This window comes from Coenobita brevimanus, chromosome 112 (genome assembly GCF_032717465.1).
Source record: "Coenobita brevimanus isolate Jiangsu-jjx chromosome 112, ASM3271746v2, whole genome shotgun sequence".
In the NCBI taxonomy this organism is placed as follows: Eukaryota; Metazoa; Arthropoda; class Malacostraca; order Decapoda; family Coenobitidae; genus Coenobita; species Coenobita brevimanus.
The window spans coordinates 8,053,513-8,074,111 of record NC_137065.1 but is presented as its reverse complement, the minus strand read 5'-3'; the positions used below and the strand labels follow the sequence as shown (position 1 = coordinate 8,074,111).

Sequence of the window (20,599 nt, the reverse complement as noted above, 5' to 3'; positions counted from 1 at the left end):
ATCCAACATTTGTCGATGCACAGTATCTTTCGAGAGGTGTACTAATGTGACCTGCACAGCATCACTTCCAGTAACACAGCAGATTACATCTTTGCAGCAAGGGACGATTAACCTCTCTGCAATATTGTAAGTTTTTTCCTTGTGTAATTATCAGTGATATCCTGTACGATGCACGTAACCCAGTTCTTTTTGTTGACTGAATTGCCCCGAATGATCAAAGCGTGCATGCCTCAGTACCACTTCCATCTGCATGAAGAAGGCAACATTCTTACTTTTCAGATTCGGATGGCAATAATTCAGTGTAGCTTGAGAAAGCTTGTTCTCATGCTATCCAGTGAAAAAATTGTGTGGCATATAACACAATGTGGAACTTCACACCCGTTTTTGGCGATACTAGTGGATCCATACCGAATGTAACTTTCATCATACTGACGTTTCGTCACTGATGAGGCCATAACTGTATATGGAATTCTGATAAAAATCACTTGCATAACCCAAGCCACACATAAAGTCACTGACATTGACATGCAGTTATAATATTGCCACCGCCACAAAATTACATAGTAAAAACATAATCTGGTACTTTTATCATCGCCTTGTAGGATCACGATGTAGAAACACCTCCAGGCGGTCAATAGGGTTAAAAGATCAGTTAGTGAAAACATCACCAGGAAGTCATTATGAACACCGTCGTAGGATCACACACTACAGATAACTTACGGGATTCATCACATAGCGTAAACAATTTCAGGTAATCGTGATAGCAAAGATCAAGCAGCAAAAGCATCAACAGGCAGTAATATTATCACCATCCTAAGATCACACAAACAACTTCAGGTAGTCATGTTTCCACCAGTGTCAAAAACAAACAAACGTTAACTAGAAAGCAGCCACAGAGTGCATACCTTCGGTAACACCAGTGAAATCTAAGCTTTCCTGCTGAGTAGTCACACATCTGACCAGTCATAAACATAGGGTTTCCAAAATGCTTTAATATCGGTAAGTAATGATAATCATTGTCACAGTGTAAAGGAATCACTAGCTTACATGTCGTATTATTAGAAGCACCAACACACTATTAAAAGCGCTATGAACATATCTCATTTTGGTAAACAAAACTATCTGGAGACAGTTGGGCAAGAGGTACTTACGTGCGTCGATTGCGGTAGCTGACTGTAATGAGACAGTATCCCCCATCCTCACTCAAGAGATGCTGTTTGAAAGAGAACCGACATAATATGCACATCTGTAACCGCCGCACACACACACACACACACACACACACACACACACACACACACACATTCTTTCTCTTTCTCTCTCTCTCTTTTCATGGAAACCCTCCTGAGGACTTCTGGGGGTTCCCAAAGTCACAGAGAATTCATACAAAGAATTCTTTGGAGCTTATTCCAGCTACACTGACTAATAAATGTCCACACAACATGGTAGGCAAATGGAGCACTCCTTTCAGGTTACCTGGTTATGTGGCGAAGGAACATCCTGTCCGGCCAGGGTTAAATACCACCATCTTATTGGAATTTTCTTAGCCAGATTAATTTCATTAATTCCATTGTCGTCGCACTGACATTCATACCCTGACCCCATGGGATGGCAGTGGACCACATAACCGAATAGGCCAAGAATAATTGTTTGCCTACCAAGCTTAATGAAATGTTATACACCTCTTTACATTTCTGCCAAAATGCATCTACACTCACACTGATTACTTCCTTATTCAAGGATTGTAATGCTGTCGCATGTCCATTTATTAATTCTGAATTACTGTGATAATCTTGCAGCAGCCGTATATGTTCCTAAATAGTGTACTTGTTGCACAGTGACAGCATTAACTCCACAGGAAGATGAGATGGAGCTGAGTGCAGAGCCAACATTCAGTGTACCACCGGTAAGGCAGGAGGTAATGAACGCTACATCTAATCCCTATCAGTCAAAAAGTCTCTCCTGAACAAAGCAATACTATCGACAGATGGCAAGAATAAAGACCTCACTGTACTAAAAGGATTGCAGTTCTTCAGTCCAGTGACTTGTTCTATGTTATTCCTGCAAATACCAGACGATTTTGTTCTACTTAGAGACTGACATCTGGTTACTGAGGGATTATCTGGAAAAGTTTCTTATCCTTTCTCTACGAAAGAAATTGTGAATGAATAAGTGATGACGCAGCCCTGAGGGGATATTCTCCCGCATTTGGTCTGATCAGCTATTTCAGGTCAGGTACGGGTAAGGGGATGAGTCTGTTATGATGTGGCAGGGGTAAACCAGCTCTGCTGTCGGGCCCTGCTGCGGATGTCACTGATTGCATTGCGCAGTTGACTCTTGTGCGGTGTGGTGCGGTAAGGATCTGTCCGTTCTCCCCTCTGGGGCTAAAATGCGAATGAATGTGTTTGAATGGATGAGTAAATGGGGAGTGTGTCGTCCTGTCTCGGCTACCTCCCTTTCCTTGGGGGAAGCAGCCTAGGTATATAGATAGATAGACGAAAGTTTCACCAAAGCTGAACAGGATCACTTGGAAGTTGGAAGAATAAAGTAGATGAAACTGCCATAGGCAGAGCACTTGCAGGATGAGTCCCCCCATTTTCCTCCCTCTTAACTCCCTTCTTCCCCTCTTCCTCCTCTTCCCCCTTGGTTTTCACCGGCGTGTGGGTAGTAGAGCTCTTGCCTGATGGATCCGATTGCCTGTTTAGGGTGCATCCACACGTGTACTCGTAAATGTGTTGACAATTCACTGACAGCATGTTTGGGTACATGTATGAAACATTGATTGGACAGATGTATACAAACATTTTAAGTGCAGCTTCAAACCTGCTGGCAGCAGAGGTCATGGGATAAGTGTGTCCATACAAGGCAGCTGAAACTTCATCATGATGTTGCCAACATGATCTAGACGCTGCTGTTCCCATCATGTTTGCATCTTGTTCGTTATTGTGTTGTTTACAAGTTGCCAGCACTTGTTCCAGAACTTGTGTGAACGTGACCTTAGTTTTCACTGGCGTGTAGGAAGTCATTCGGCGAAACTTTTCGCGCTTCATTGCGAAGCACATGATGGGTTTAGAAAGCTAAAAATTGCATTGGCAGGTGCGCCAGACGTTTCTTTTCATTTTGATGAGAAAAAAAAAAAACGATTTTCGAAATTTGAAAATATAATGCCTGGGCCGGTCACTGGGTCCCGACGATTTCCCTACCCAATGCCATTACGGGGTTCCAACACCCCACCCAGCCCGGGGCCTTTGACCGATTTTGATGAAAAACAATAGTTTCCCAGTTTTTTTTTTTTTCCCTCAAAACGATTGGCGCAAAATTGTGACTTGTAGAGAGCAGACAAACAAACTGACAAACTGACAGGTAAACATACGGAATTGACCAATATGCTTGCCAAATCTTTCGATTACGGCAAGCAGTAAGCCATCGTACAAAAGGGTCAAGTAGTTAAAGTTTTATCCATACAGGTAGATGTGGAGCTGACTACAGACACAACATTTACTGTACTTTTCGCATTCGAGGATTTGATGAAGACTACAACTAACCCCTCCAGTTCAAAAAGTCTTTCTGATCTACGTAAACCTGGAGATGGCAAGGACAATTAAAAAAAAAAAAAAAAAAAAAACTGTACTGAAAGGGATAAATAGTAGAAGTATTAAAAGCATTATCCGTACAGGTGGATGTGATGGAGCTGACTGCAGAGCCAGCAATCAGCGCACCACCTGTGTTCAGGGACTGAGCCACTACACTCCTATCAACACATACTGAGCAGTGAACAGTATGCTGCAGAGCAACACACGACCTGAAGTGACGGTATTACACAATACTGTTTTGAACAAAATGAAGTGAATACCGTGGTTTTGAACAACACTGTAAGAGGAGCACAACAGATCAGTGGTAATGATGCCAATCTTTCAATAGCTATGAAATAGCTGAAACACACGGAAAGAACGTCTTATTCAATACCGTTTAATACAATCAGATAGGCATTACATGAGAGGGAGTTCTGTTTCCAGTAATTTAGGCTAGTACTATAACAGAGAAGTAATTCTTTTAGCCCATCTACAGTATATACAGTATTTCTCTCACTGAGGAGCTATAGCATATGTAGGCATGTTGAAAACTGTGCTTGAACTAAAGAATATAGATGAACAATAAACATAACCTAAGCTTCGGAAGGTGTAACTGAAGTACTATGTCTTGTTGGTGTTAGGATACTGCTGCCATGACCTGACACCGGCTCACCATAGTGATGTAAACAGAATATGATGTGAGGCCTCCTTCACACCTCGGGCGACCTACGTGCTGTGCCTTGGTAAATCATCAGGAAATTTGAGCGTTGCTTCAGTTATTGCTTGGTGAGTGAACAACATGAACATTTCATGCTTTATCTAACTATCCAATCTCTCCATCTATCTGTCATTATATCTATCTATCTCTATCTATCTCTCAATCCATCTCTCTCTCTCTACAGTATATATATATATATATATATATATATATATCCATCCATTCCATTGCCAGACGCCATGTATCCCAAACGGGGTGGTCAAGGGCTTAGAGTTACTTGTTTTACAGGGAGGGGCACCAATCCTCCACCAACCCCACTTGACACGTAGGGATGCCAACAGCATCTGGTGTTCCCAGGCGGTCACCCATCCAAGCACTAACCAGACCCAACGTTGCTTAACTTCGCCGATCGGACGGGAAGCGGTGTACTCAACGTGGTATGACCGTTATATATATATATATATATATATATATATATATATATATATATATATATATATATATATATATATATAAAATGCAAGTGTTACTTCGGTATGAATAAAGTAGCCAATGTGGTGATGCATAGAAAAGGGATGCCAGCCCTTTGTTGACCTGGTAATTGACGGATTTCTTTGAACTTTGTTACGGAACAGAGAAAGATAATGTACACTTTAAGTGAGAATACTGAATATCACTACTGTCCCGTAAAGTTCCAGGTTCAAAACAAAAGAGTTAGGTAAAATTACAAGTTAAAGTTTAATGCTCAGACTAACAACAAAACATTCAGGACTCATAAGGATAATGTAATGGCAAAAACAGGTTAAATATATGGTTAACTGCAATTGCCTCTATTAACACGAAATTAGCAAGAGTAAATTTTATCTAAGTCAGCCCTGATAAAATGAAATACCAGATAATACTCAGTGAATGCCAGATAAATAATTACAGATACAAATTATTATCAAAAATGACTGACATAAAGAACCCCACACGAATTACAAAAACTTCACTAGGCCTACAAATTAAACTTATACTATACAGTACAAGAAAAAATGCAACAACAGTTATACTCAAATTACACACAGCTGCTAGATGGTTGGAGACTTCTTGAGCACTCACAATAATAATATCTGTACAGGGGAGGACAGAGATGTGAACAAAATGAGGAGCAGATCTAAGTGGCAATGATGCAGAGACTGAGCTCATTATATAGGAGCCAGGAGAGCTTGATACAACTTGTAATAAGGACGCGCAAATGAAGCCATGGGGACAAAAAGATGACAATCCCGCACTGAATAACAGAAATGTCGTCTTACTCTACTATAACGGTAGAAGGGGGGGACTGAGGCAGAACACGCTCGTGATCAAACATGCAGCAACCGTGCGTTAAAATTACACAAAGGATGATGAAATCATAGGCTATGTAACACCTCCCCACAAAGAAAAAAGAAATTTACAAAGGAAATTTCTTATTATTCTAAAACAATCTGTATATGGCATTACAGACCATGCAAAGGTCTTTCCTAATATTACAAAACATGAGATCTCCCTAGCACGTTCAGTCATAGGTACTTGCCAGTATCCCTTTAACAAATCAAACTTACTTATGTACCTAGCCTTTCCGATCTTGTCTATGCAATCTTCCACACGAGGGAGAGGGTAAGTGTCTGTTTTGGTTATCTGATTAACACGTCTGTAGTCGATGCTAAGCCTCTGTGACCCACCTGGCTTAGGGACTAGAGTGACAGGAGAACTCCACTCGCTCTGACAGGGCTCAATCATCTTGTGGTCCAACAGGTAGCCAAGCTCCTTCTGGATGAGAGGAACTTTCACTGGGTTCACACGGTAAGGAGGCAATTTAATTGGCTTTGCGTCTTCAACATCGACATCATGCATCAACACAGTGGTTCTTCCTGAGTGGCCCGGAACACTTGGGTACTCCTGCAGTAATGCCGAAAACTCCTGCCTTTCCTTGGGTGGTAGATGAGAAAGCTTAGTCTGGAGATCATTCATGATATCAGGATTCTTCCCCAAACTATCACTCAGGCTCATACTGCATGGGAGAGCTTCACTTGCAGACTCGGGTGGAACAGCTACAGTGCAGACTGGATTATTTTCGTCCCGCTTGTGATATAACTTTAGCATGTTGATGTGACATAGTTGCTTGCTCTTTCTACGATCTGGTGTGGCGATGACATAGCTGACATCACTGAGTTTCTTCTCCACGAAATAAGGGTCACTAAACTTGGCTTGAAGAGGTTGCCCATGAACTGGTAGCAGAATCAAAACCTGATCTCCTGGCTGAAAGTGGCGTAACCTGGACTTCTTATCATACCGAGTCTTCATCTTCTCCTGAGCAGCTCCTAAATTCTCTCTCGCCAGCTGTAAAGCAGTGGACAGCCGTTCTTTGAACTTCATCACATACTCCAGCAGGTTGACGTCATCTTCCTCCGACAGCCAGCATTCCTTGAGTAACTTAAGGGGTCCTCTTACTTCATGGCCAAACAGTAGTTCAAAAGGTGAGAAGCCCAGTGATTCATTTGGAGATTCTCTTGCAGCAAACACAACGAATGGAAGACCTTTATCCCAGTCTTTCTGATGTTCCAAACAGTATTTCTTGAGCATCGATTTGAGTGTTTGATGATATCTCTCCAACGCTCCTTGGGTCTGGGGATGGTAAGCTGAAGACGTGATCTGGGTGATGCCCAACTCTTTCAGAGACTGCTTGAAAACGTTTGACATGAAATTACTTCCCCGGTCTGACTGTACCTCCTTAGGCAGACCAAACTTTGTGAAGAACCCTAGCATTTCCTTAACCACGTTCTTTGCTGAGATGTTTCTAAGTGGAATGGCTTCAGGATAACGAGAAGCCATATCAATCATGGTCAACACATAAGAAAATCCTGAAGAAGTCTTAGGAAGAGGGCCCACAATATCCACCAACACACGGGTGAAAGGCGCCTCAAAAGGAGGAATGGGAACTAGAGGTGCAACCTTTTCGGCCTGATTACACTTCCCCACAACTTGACAGGTGTGACAAGACTTACAATACCAGGAAACATCCCTGAAGATACCTGGCCAGTAGAAGTGTTTCAAAATGCGTGCCACAGTCTTCCTCACTCCAAGGTGTCCTGCCAAACTGGAATCATGAGCCACTCAGAATGATATCCTGCCTACAAACACGAGGGATGACAACTTGATGTACAACCTCCCATTCACAGTCGGCTGATGCTGTTGGGGGTCTCCACTTCCTCATAAGTACTCCTGACTTTACATAATAACAAGTAGAAGCACCGGCTGACTCTTCTTCACTGTAAGCAGAGTTAACTAGACCTTTTAACTCAGGGTCAGCAACCTGCAACTCAACCAACTCTTGACGAGACAAATTATCAACACTACGGGGTACTGCCTCATCTGGTGAGTGGTCCAAATTAGCAAGAAAAGTGTCAGCTAGGATAACATCATCATCATCATTATCCTCTAAATCACCAGTAACTTTAGACTTAGCCCTAGTGACAGCACATGCAGGGAACACATCAGGGACATCACAATCCCGGGACACAGCCACTGGCTCGCTAGACAACTGAGGAGCTGGACACACTTGACTTCCACCAATATCATTTCCAAGTAAGAAAGTTACACCTGACATTGGGAGTGTCTCAACCAACCCAACCATAACAGAACCATTAACAAAACCAGACTCTAAATTCACTCTGCACAGAGGAACAGAGAAGTAATTATTCCCTACACCTTGTAAGATTACAGTTTCATCAGAGGAATTAAAATTAGAGCCTAGAACACTGGTCAGCATAAGGGATTGGCAAGCACCTGTATCACGATATATTTGAACTGATTTCCTGTCATTACTGTCCAGAGGACTGACAAAACCATCAGACAGGAAATTAGCACATGAACTCTTGAGAGTGTCACCCACGTTACTGCTCAAAAGAGGAGCTCCATCATGAGAATTTAAGTTACCCCTCAAAGCAGGTTCAGTTAACTCAGTTAAAGAATTCTGGGAACTCTCAAGAGTGGACACTAGACCAATTGACTGAATATTTAAAGACTCCTTTTTTGTTCACATCACGCTGTCTCCTGAAACATCTCTCCGTAGTATGACCAAGCTTACTACAATAAGTACATTTACTTTTCTGAAATCTAGAGGTGAAGCTGGTATTTACTTCCTGAGAAACATCATCTTTATTCTCTTTCCTGTTACCTGTACTCTGAGTAGAGGCAACGTACTTTACTCTCAGCTTTCCCTTTTCTCTAGAATATCTCTTGTGAGTGAGAACATACTCATCAGCTAAAACTGCAGCATCAGACAAATTATCTATTCTTTTCTCATCAAGATATAGGCTTACATCTTTATAAATACACCTTTTGAAGTCCTCCAGCAAAATCTTCTGCTTAAATTTGTCAAAATCAGAATCCACATTCTTAGAATTTAACCACTGCTCCAACAAATCTTCTTTGATTTTTGCATACTCAACATGGGATTGCTTATCTTGCTTGTAAGTTGTCCTAAATTTTACTCTATAGGCTTCAGGAACAAGCTCATAGGCCTTAAGAATCAAGCTCTTAACTACATCATAATTATCAGATTGATCCTGAGGCAAAGATGCATAAGTTACTTGAGCTTTACCGGTGAGAACAGTTTGAAGGAGTACTGGCCAATACTCCTTAGGCCAATTAAAACCTGTAGCTACCCTCTCAAACAACTGAAAATACTTTGTTAAATCAGATTCATTAAAAGGAGGGACAAGTTTAGCACTCTTAGCCACATCAAAATCATCAGAGCCAGATGATCCAGTTCCACCTTGTTTCATGCGATACTCATGGTCTGCCTGAATCCTGGCAAGTTCAATTTGTGCCTGAGCCTGTACCTGTGCCTCTTCAATACGAGCATTTGCTTCCTTAACACGAGACTCCGCCTCCTTAGCCTTAGCCTCCTGCAGAGCTAGCTGTAACTTAGCTAATTCAATCTGCGTTTGCTCATTTGGAGGAGTTACATTAAACAAGCTTTTATTAATCATGCCAACAATTTGATCTTTAGAATGATGAGAGTGAACTGCAATTCCCAATTGTTGAGCAACAAGCTTAAGTTCATTCTTTGTTCTGTTTTCTATATCACACACTGTTTGCACATTTGACAAAAAATCTTTGGCTTCATCAAGTGTAGAAATAGTAGCCATCATGAATATATCACAGTCACAAAATATCAAACAATATCCTTATGATAATATCCTGAATATCCTGATATGAGGTCGCCAAATTTATGTTACGGAACAGAGAAAGATAATGTACACTTTAAGTGAGAATACTGAATATCACTACTGTCCCGTAAAGTTCCAGGTTCAAAACAAAAGAGTTAGGTAAAATTACAAGTTAAAGTTTAATGCTCAAACTAACAACAAAACATTCAGGACTCATAAGGATAATGTAATGGCAAAAACAGGTTAAATATATGGTTAACTGCAATAGCCTCTATTAACAGGAAATTAGCAAGAGTAAATTTTATCTAAGTCAGCCCTGATAAAATGAGATACCAGATAATACTCAGTGAATGCCAGATAAATAATTACAGATACAAACTATTATCAAAAATGATTGACATAAAGAACCTCACACGAATTACAAAAACTTCACTAGGCCTACAAATTAAACTTATACTATACAGTACAAGAAAAAATGCAACAACAGTTATACTCAAATTACACACAGCTGCTAGATGGTTGGAGACTTCTTGAGCACTCACAATAATAATATCTGTACAGGGGAGGACAGAGATGTGAACAAAATGAGGAGCAGATCTAAGTGGCAATGATGCAGAGACTGAGCTCATTATATAGGAGCCAGGAGAGCTTGATACAACTTGTAATAAGGACGCGCAAATGAAGCCATGGGGACAAAAAGACGACAATCCCGCACTGAATAACAGAAATGTCGACTTACTCTACTATAACGGTAGAAGGGGGGGACTGAGGCAGAACACGCTCGTGATCAAACATGCAGCAACCGTGCGTTAAAATTACACAAAGGATGATGAAATCATAGGCTATGTAACAACTTATAATTGGGAAAAAAAAAAAAATCATATAGTTGTTAAAACTATTAGTGAAATGTGACTGCCTTACAAAAATGATGCATCACCTATATGACTGTGGACTGAAGAATATTGATAATTTCAATCCCCATTTCCTATTTCTTAATCCTACTACTTTCAATTACGTAGAGTGAAATAATTTTTATATGGTAGTGATTATAATGCCATTAATGTATTACCTTGTTCATTTCTGGTCTTCATCAGCAAGAGTTTTGACACATAATAAAGCAGCATTTTACCTTTTTTTGCATGCATATGTATTAAAGTTAATATTTTTCTTAGCAGATTAACTGTACATCTTAGTGAATCATTTTGGTTCTACTGGTATACTTTAAAAAGTTATTCTATATAAATCCATCTCTGTCAATAGGCAGAGACCTTCATGCTATAAGCGGTGGTCACAAACAAATCGCCTCCATGTCGCACTGTCCTCTGCCATTACACTATCAGCTCCCCAACTCACACACCCCTCTCTCATAGACCTCTCCATTCCATCCCTCCATCTCATCCTCGGCCTCTCCCTTCCTCTCCCTCCCCCCCTCCACCTCACCCACATACACTCTCATCGTTAGTCGCTCACTCTTCATCCTCTGAACTTGGCCAAACCACTTCAGTATTTCTTTAAACGCTTTCTGTCACATTGACACCACAACGCTTCTTCACTTCCTTATTAGTTAATGTGTCACTCTATGTATCTCCACATGTTCCTCTCCAGTAACCCATTTCCACTGCGCCCACTCTTTGTCTTTGTGCCCTTCCAACAGTGTCCAAGCTTTGCTTGCATATGTTACAGTTGGTGTCACAGTACAATCATGCAGTGAATTTTCTTTTTACTTCCATGCTCACTTGCCTCTTTCTTATCACTGCTTTCAGTGAACCAGCAACCTCTCTTCCCCGTTGTACCCTTTCAAGCACTTCATCTTCTGAACTCCTGTCCTTAATCAACAAACTACCCAAGTACTTAAATGCACTCACATTTTCAGTTTCCTCACCATCCAGCCTCACTGCGCATTCAGTGACTTCATTTCTCTCAGAGACCACCACAGCTTTTCTCTTCCCTACAGTCATCTTTAGATTCCGTTCCTTACACACTCTCCCAAACTCATTCACTAAGCATTGCAGTCCTCCATCGCCTTGACTTAACAGTACAGTATCATATTCAGACAACAGAACATAAAGTTTCCAAACGCTTCCTCTCTCATTAGAGTCGCTTCAGTATCCACCGTCCTACCTTGTACTGTATCTCTCATATAACTTCATTCAGATACAGACTGAACAGCCATAGATACATGACACTTCCCTGTTTCAGTCCAACATTCAGATAGAAAAGTTCACTCAGTTCACCATTCATGAGCACTGCAGCCCAAATGCGCTCATACTGTACATACTCTTCACAACATTCAACAGTTTCCCATATACTCCATGTATTCTAAATATTTTCCACATCCCTTCTCTATCCACTCAGCCATATGCTTTCTCAGGATCTAAGAAGGCTGCATACAACTTTCCCTTTTCTAAAAAACTTTCTACTAAACACCTTAGGATGAGTATCTGATCTACACTACCTCTTCCCTTCCTAAAACCTCCTTGTTCTTCTCCAACTAATTCTTCTCTTATTTCACTTACTATATCAATAAGTCTCATACCATATACGTTTTCTATTACATTAAGGAAACAAAAAATATAAACCTCACTTTTATTTTAAGCACAAAATTATCCCCATATTATTCACACAAGCTGACAGTCAGTGTGAAGTGAAGGCTACTGCATTGGTGCTGACTTAGTCCCTTCCTCTGTACTTTCTTTATTCTTTTTTTATAGCTTTTCGAAAGCCGCGTATAGCCTTAGAGCGTAGTACATCACTTCTTGTACAGGTATATTCTTTCTTAACAAGTAGTACATCTCTCATTAACTGAAGCTGATAATTTATGGAAATCATAATATTTTCATTACAGTATGTCTTATCTCAATGGAAGTGTGTTTATCCAATAAGGAAATTAAGCGGGAACTATCTAGAGGACTCCAAACGGGACTAACAAGTGTAACCTTATACGGGGAATTTATGGATGCAGATTAAATTTGCAAAGTGGTGCCCCTTATGGCCAAAATTAGGACTAATTAGAACTAATCAAGTCAAGAGTGGAAACATGATAGCCAGTTACCAAAGAGTTTTTAATTTCTTCATACAACCACATCAGTATTAAAACGGGTCAGGTTGGTAGGTAGGTTACTTGAAGGTGTGAGTATGGAGAGATGGGTGGATGGCCAGGCTAATTGGGTGAGTGGGTGGGTTTGGTGGGAAGGGCTGGTGGGTGGGTGGGTGAGTAGTGGGAAAAATATGTCCATAGGGAAATATCACAGGGTAAATGGGCCAACGGGGAAACGTAGGTCCAGTGGCTAAAATGGAATCCTGAGGTCATCCCCAACAAAGAGGATAGTCCCCATAGTCCCAGGCAATGTCCATATGACAGTATTATTATTATTTTACCCGAACAACACCTGGTTCTCCTTCTAATAACCACTATGAATATGCACTAATTGTGTAATAATCATCTAAGGACCACAAATAACTTCACTGAATATTTTAAAATAGTATTACGTACAACATGTAATTATACTGTAATGTAGTATGTAAGTATGATGCCATGTTTTTCTTCATTATAACACATTTTTTTTTTTTTTTTACAAATAACTGTACTACAAAAATCACAACATTCATATAACAAAATCTGTAAGTACACATAGGCTTAATTTATTCACTACTTACCTGTTTCATATTTCACTGTTGGCCAATACACCACTTACGCAAGTAACAATGAAGCAAAGATGCACACATCTTCTTTTCATTATTTCTAGGTGACTGGGAAATACATGGTGAGATGTAGCAACTTAGAACAGAAGGAACCAAGTTCTTTTGTCAAACCTAGAACCAACAGGATTCAAAGAATGGCACATAATCCCCGAACATAATGTACGTGCCCTGACTTGCTGCCTATAGCCACCCCAAATGGTCAGATGTGGACACATATATTTTATCCAAAGTTGAATCATATCATGGAAGAAATGAAACACAACACACCTATTTATTTAAGCTGTGAAGGGTTGGCAGGCTTGACAGATCATTGAATGTAGTTGCCAATTCCATCTAGAAGAATTTAGATAGTATATACAAATACTTTACAGCTCATGTAGCGAATTCATACAATTATTTGTGGTCCTAAGGACTAGGCATTTTCTGAAGACCTTTCCAGTATTTGATTAAGTTTGCATTCAGTGATTCAGAGGCATGCGACCAGTCATTATGATTAATGTAAACAGGATAAGGAAATTTATGTTGGTGCCTAATCTGTCGAAATAATAGCTTGGACAACTAACAGGGGTACCTCTGCGATGCCTGGGTATAACTCCTCGCTCGTATATACCGGCATTGCCTGGAGTCCTGGATGGCCACTTCTCCTGTGGGAGAACACCCCCGGGTCCCTTGTTATTCAGTGAACCTACTTTCGTCTTAGGGCCCATTTCCTCAGAGATATATTACCCAAGGACCTACTTCTACCACATAAGTATTTTCCCAGTACATACCCACCCACCCATCCAGCTCTTAATCCACCCACTCAGCTCTTAATCCACCCACCCACATACCCTGATCTACCCATCCTTCCACACACCTTCCCATCAACCTTTCCATCCATCCTGCCCACTTGCTAACTCACATGCAGCCATCTATCCTGTTGACCCATCAATGCTGCACCACCACCCTCACCCTACACTGCCCCACCACACCCGCCATTACCCACCATCCACTCAATGCTGACCACCCACCCCTTCTGCCCTGCCCACCACACCAATCTGTCCATCCATCCGACCTGTTGTAAATGATATGGTTGTAAAAGTAAAAAACTCAACATAATTGGCTTCCACATTACAACTATGTTGACATAATTTTTTCTACTTAGTTCTAATCTTGGTTATCTGAGGCGTGACTTGCAACTGCAATGTGCACATCTAAATTCATCATAAAAGTTAGCCCTGTTATAGCTGTTTAGAGAGCTCTATATGCATCCTTCACAATTACCATAGAGAACTGACAGACAGACTAAAATTCTCCTTTATTTGTACAGTATGTACAGATACCATATAATGACAGTCATACTTTACTTATACTAAAAAACCTCGGAATCACAAAAAAATATTGTCTGGTGTGAGAGTTAAGTTTACCTTACAATAGCTCTCTCTCTCTCTCTCTCTCTCTCTCTCTCTCTCTCTCTCTCTCTCTCTCTCTCTCTCTCTCTCTCTCTCTCTCTCTCTCTCTCTCACCATGGAAGGTTTAGCCACTTTCTTTAATGGTGGAGAAGAGCCTTCCTTTGGTGCTGCCGTCGACTTGGATGGATGGAGGTGGATGCAATTCCAGCCTAAGGACAGAACCTCCTCACCTTACCCTGCATTCTGGAAGGAGGACCCTGGTCACACCAAATAGGACACCTTCTTCCCTGTGGGGGCATCCGCTTCCCCTGCCATTTCTCACGCTAAGGGAAATGACCCGCTGGTGGTCATTTGTTTGTTTTTCACTCTTGCCGTAGACATCGAGTGCAATCCTGAACCCCAGGCACGATATAATTATGTCTTGTTTGCTTCCTACACATCACAAGTGCCAGATATAAACGTGGATCTGTTTAATAGACTTCACGCAGAGAATGATCCACATCATGTGCACTATACTAACAAACACCAGACAACACCACAGCACATGGGTGTGTGACAGGTGCGACACATCCACAAATACCCCTCTTGTTACATGATGAACAACTCCCCCCCACCCCTACCAACAACTCACCCAATTGCCCACATAATATAACACACATAGTGGAGCACTGCATAGCACACACTGTGGGACAGCCCTATAGGGGCATTTGTTTACCTGCGGTTGACGGGTCTGCTTGATCAGACAGACAGATGTTAAGCAACAACAGCCTTTTTTTAACTGAACTAATTTTGTAAATGGCTAATTTATATATAACACTTTCACACACAGCTATTATTGTCACACTCAAAAGACAGAACAAGCAACTGAAACACCAAAAGTGAGAAGAGATGTTTAGAAACTTTTGTTTGTAGGCACACCATTCCTATAGAGTGATATCATGGCACATTTTATTGCCTGTTTGGTCTTGTGCCTCTGCGTTTCCCTCCACGAGTTATGTGTCCTATGATCACAGACAACAATGAAACCCTAATTATTTGTTGGTAAATATAACTAATCTGATTCACATACGTTTCAACTTGACATTTAGAAAAAATACTCATCAATCCTTTCTTTTTCAAGTGAAAGTTTCCCCTGGGCGTTAAGGAGCAGGGAGGCAAGGAATCACAGCAACCTTTGGCGGTTAGCTTGGCAATATTTCAACCTTGACCATCGTTAAAATCCCAGAGCACAGTTGGCTAATCCCATCTCTCAGTTGTGTTGCCACGGGTCTCTGGTGGAAAAAAAAAAAAAATGCAAACAGCTCAATGGTGGGAGCGGGGATGCGTGTATACTCATTACCCAGAGTGAATACGAGTACAACCCCTCTGGCCACATACCAGTATCTATACTCCTGGTCCAGGGTTAACAAAGATGTAAAGACCTATGTCATTTTTTCTTTTTTTCATGATACATGCATTTTGATTCACTTGAGTTTATATCCTGCAGTTTTAAGGTTTCTACATCCATAATTACCATACATAATAATGCTAGAAATAATAATAAGAGATCTTACATGTCCCAAAAATGCCTGGAACACCATATTCATCCTAAAATCATTTACTAAACGTATGATATGGGGATTTTCTTTACATAAAGTAAAAATGGGCGTACTTTTCATAATCTAGTTTAGTACATTTATGCTATTTTATAATGAATTTGTTTTTAAAACAAAAATTTCTTTTCGTGCAGGGACAAGTATGTGCTGAAATCACCACCCAGGTCAAAGGCTAACTGTATGATAGCTCATCAGGGAGAGCATCGTACCTCTTATTGCCACCCCATCATCTCATTTGTTGTCTCATTTTTATGACCATGATATGGCTAAAGTTTCATGAATCATATATTTCTTGGTCACTGGCTTCTACCAATAGTGCTGTCCCAGATCTGAATACCGTTGTTATCATTTCCTGAATGTAAGTTTGGTTTCAGTTCAATACAATTTCTCAATCGGCAGCGATAGTTTGCTAACAAAGCCATGGTGCTTTCTTACCAAGAATCAACAGCCCCGGATATCGACAGCATTCAGTGCAAGGAAAGTGACCTACCTCCAGCCACAGGGTCATCAGGCAGGTTCTGTTGACACATTGTGTTGCTATCACAAATATTACCTCAAGACCCCATTTCATTTTGATACAGAGCTTGTCCCTGTACTTAGTTGGACAGAGCTGTTAGATACTGACTGTATTTCTAGCCCGTTCTGAATTGGAGGAAGGGCAGTCTGATGGCAAAGGATTGGGCGACATGATGCGGTTTATTCCTGCCCATCCCTTACAGGATTAATAATATTTGGCAATAAACCGATATATTGTAGACTGTTAGATAGATCATCCTTAGTAATTTATTTTGTCCATCACACCTTAGTAGTCCTCTTGTATGTTACTGATGCAAACTGTGTCAGTACTGAACAGATATTTGTAACATACAGAAGAAAGCAAGGTGTAAAGTGGAAGTAAGAGGCTTAGAAAGAGACACTGAAATTCTCCTGTCCAGCAAAATTTTGACCATAGACCTCCGTCCCCAGACTGTTGCTGGTTATTTCTGACCCTGGTGAAACATGCAGATGTGGCATACCTCTCTTGTTGTAGTAGTATTGTCATTTTGTTCAGGACTTAGTAAATGATACTTTTTCATTGTTAATTTTAAATGGTTACGGAAAAAAATATTTGACATCAGAGGCATAAAGAATGGATAATGTAGTTCTGAGATTTTTTTTTTTTTTTTAGTGTGCTATGTGACCTGTAATTTGTTGACATACATCTTTTCATTCCATAGATCATAGTGATGAGACCTGATTATGGACGAAAGGTAGTGACACCCTGTACCAAGTTAAGGGAATGGAACCGTACGAAACGTGATCAAACTTTACTGAAAGAGTATAATAGAAATAATAACTGTAGTGTAACATGGCATCATTATGGATGGGATGAAATTTGGTTATTAGTCACTGGTGGCAGAAGTATTCGATGGTTACCCAAAATTTGAAAACTGGAAGCATCTGGACTCGGTCAGAGACATGGAGATGACATAACTGATATACACGAGTCAAAGACAGTTTATAATCCACTACAAAAGGGTTCAGGAGGAACAATTAATTGTTCCAATATCTCCTCCTCTGATAAAACTAGCAAGTGAGTGTTGGCCAATGAGCTCATGTGATGAATCTGATGATATAAATGTAAATTTTACTTATGTGGCAACGGACAAGGAGCTTCGTGTGTCTGATGTGAACTGAATAATTGATTCTGTCTCTAACATCCAAGAACCTCAAAGACAATGTAATGGAATTAAGAAGTCATATCTAAGCACATACACAGTGCCATGCTTACTCACACTTAGATCGCTAAGGTAGGTGTATTCCTGAAGAATCTGAGACCTTTGCTTTCTACACTGGTGGTCCTTAAGAGTACCTACAAACACCATGAAAAAGAATATTTCATTTGAAAATAAGAACAAAATAGTATGAATGCAAGAAACGGTGAAACAAACTTAGGAAATGGATGAAAGAAACTGTTAAGTAATGAGGTGTTAGTGTGGTTACAAGAATAATGAAGATGTGAGGAAACAGTAGTTTCACAGATGTAAGGAAAAGGGAGGTACTATGATGATACTGAGTGATAAAAATGCTTATGGATTTTGATAGTCAGTGTAGAAAAGGACTAGCTAAAACAGATTGCTATTTCCATTTACAAAACATGTTCTTTCTGCGTTTGCTTTTGGTGGCAGCTGTATAAGTTCATATAAGATTTTACTTTTTGCTTAGCCAACTGAATGTCACTGGGCAACATGGGCAGCCCCGATGTTCTGCTATAAACTGTTTTGGACTGAATTAATTGAGGTCCCAGAGCATTGATGTGTTGCTTGATCGTCTGAAAATTTGCTTGATATTTTTCTATGTAATATCCCAAGCTTCTGTTACTCAAGTTTCAGTCGCATTTGCAACGACACTCAAGTGCTGGCGTTTAAACTATGAAAACACAGCAAGATGACTATTGAAGGAGATATTTCCGAGAAAAATCTTGGAATATTTTTTTGAGTGTCTGAGAATAACGAACTCCCAGTCCAGTGCAATGAAATAAATACCTATTGACTGTGGCCTTCAGTAGTGCCTTTACATTGAGTTATTTTTGGATATATAAAGGCATTGGTGTCAATTAATGGTGACTATAGATGTGAGAATAATAGGGTTATTAGCCTATTTCTTTTTAAGATTCTTCAAGCGCACTGTGTATCAGAGATGTTTTATAACTCATGAGTGTGTCTGTTGTCAACAATTCATGTGGCATTATGTAAGAGCATTACTAATAAAATTGCCTCCTCTTGTAATCATGTGTATAAATTTCCTAAAGTGAATAACTGTCAAATAATCTCTAGGCATAACAGACCATTTAGATATTAAATACTATCTTAGCTTTAACTTAATGATTTGCTGCACCTCAGAGGCTGGATGCACTAATGGAGTTGTAATCTCATACCTCGCAACGGGCGAGGGAAAGTGGAGCAGCATCGAATGGTGATGTGCATTAAAAACTTTTGGAGACCTTACGGGAGGTGGATTTATGCTTAGTCTACTAATACCAAGTCGGTTCACTTTCCATCAGAGCGCAGGGAGGCGTGGCATGTGTGTGACTTTAGTTGTCTTAACAGAAAATGAAGGGCAGACTCAAATTAAACATTTTTAATAACGTAAAATGAATAAGTTAAATCGGGGAAAGCCCCAGGAATTGATGGAGTGTGTGGTGAAATGCTGAAGCATGGGGGAGAGATAGTAGTACAATGGATGTGGAAGATGTGCAGATTGGCCTGGGAGGAAGGTAGAGTCCCGGAAGATTGGAAGTCAGGTATAATTATTCCCTTGTAAAAAGGAAAAGGGGAAAAAGAAGTGTGTTGTAATCATAGGGGCATTTGTCTTCTTAGTATAATAGGAAAAGTGTATGGTAGGATACTTATAGACAGAGTTAGAGAAAGAACAGAGAAATTAGTTGGAGAAGAACACAGAGGCTTTAGGAAGGGAAAAGGTTGTGTAGATTAGATATTCATTCTTAGATCTTTAGTGGAAAAATTTCTAGAGAAGGGAAAGAAGTTGTATGCGGCTTTCATGGATTTGGAGAAAGCATATGACAGGGTGGATAGACAAGGATTGTGGAAAGTGTTAAGAATATATGGAGTAGATGGGAAGTTGTTGAATGCTGTGAAGAGTAAGTACGATGGTGCGAAGGCTGCAGTGCGTGTAGATGGTGAACTAAGTGAAGTTTTCTCTTTGAAAGTTGGTTTGAAACAGGGATGTGTCATGTCTCCATGGTTGTTCAATCTGTACATGGATGGGGTAATAAAAGAGGTACAAGGTAGGGATGTTGGAGTGGCCCTGGTGAGAGAGGATAGTGTTTGGAAACTCCCTGTACTGTTGTTTGCAGATGATACTGTGTTGTTGAGTGAAGACGAAGGGGAGCTGCAAGGCTTGGTGGATGAGTTTGAGGGAGTGTGTAAGAAACGGAATCTAAAGGTGAATATAGGGAAGAGTAAAGTGATGGTCTTTGAGAGAGGTGGAGTTAGTGAATGTACAGCGAGGTTGGATGGTGAGGAATTGGAAAATGTGAGTACGTTTAAGTACTTGGGTAGTGTGATGAGTAAAGATGGAGGTTTGGAGGGTGAAGTGCTTGAAAGGGTACAGCAGGGAAGAAAGGTTGCTGGTTCATTGAAAGCAGTGATAAGAAACAGGGAAGTGAGCATGGAAGTGAAAAAGTTACTACATGACAGTATTGATACCAACTCTAACGTACGGAAGTGAAGCTTGGATATTGTTGGAAGGACACAAGTCAAGAGTGAGAGCAGTGGAAATGAGTTATTTTAGAGGAGCCTGTGGAGTCACGTGGAGAGACAGGCTGACGAATAAGGATATAAAGGAGCATTGTGGTGTTGATGTGGATGTGATAGGAAGCGTCATGAGGAACACACTGAGGTGGTTGTTTGGCCATGTGGAG

General features: G+C 40.5%; 1 protein-coding gene and 1 non-coding gene across 2 annotated transcripts in view; one reads left to right on the top strand and one right to left on the bottom strand.

Annotated features, from left to right (window-relative positions):
- The window catches only part of LOC145418026 (nephrin-like), a 194,645-nt gene that overhangs the window by 104,463 nt on the left and 69,583 nt on the right, over positions 1–20,599 (top strand). The gene's annotated exons all lie outside the window — the stretch shown is intronic.
- LOC145418211 (5S ribosomal RNA) lies at positions 4,623–4,741 on the bottom strand. Its single transcript, XR_013900665.1, has one exon. It is a non-coding gene; the product is annotated as a 5S ribosomal RNA (ribosomal RNA).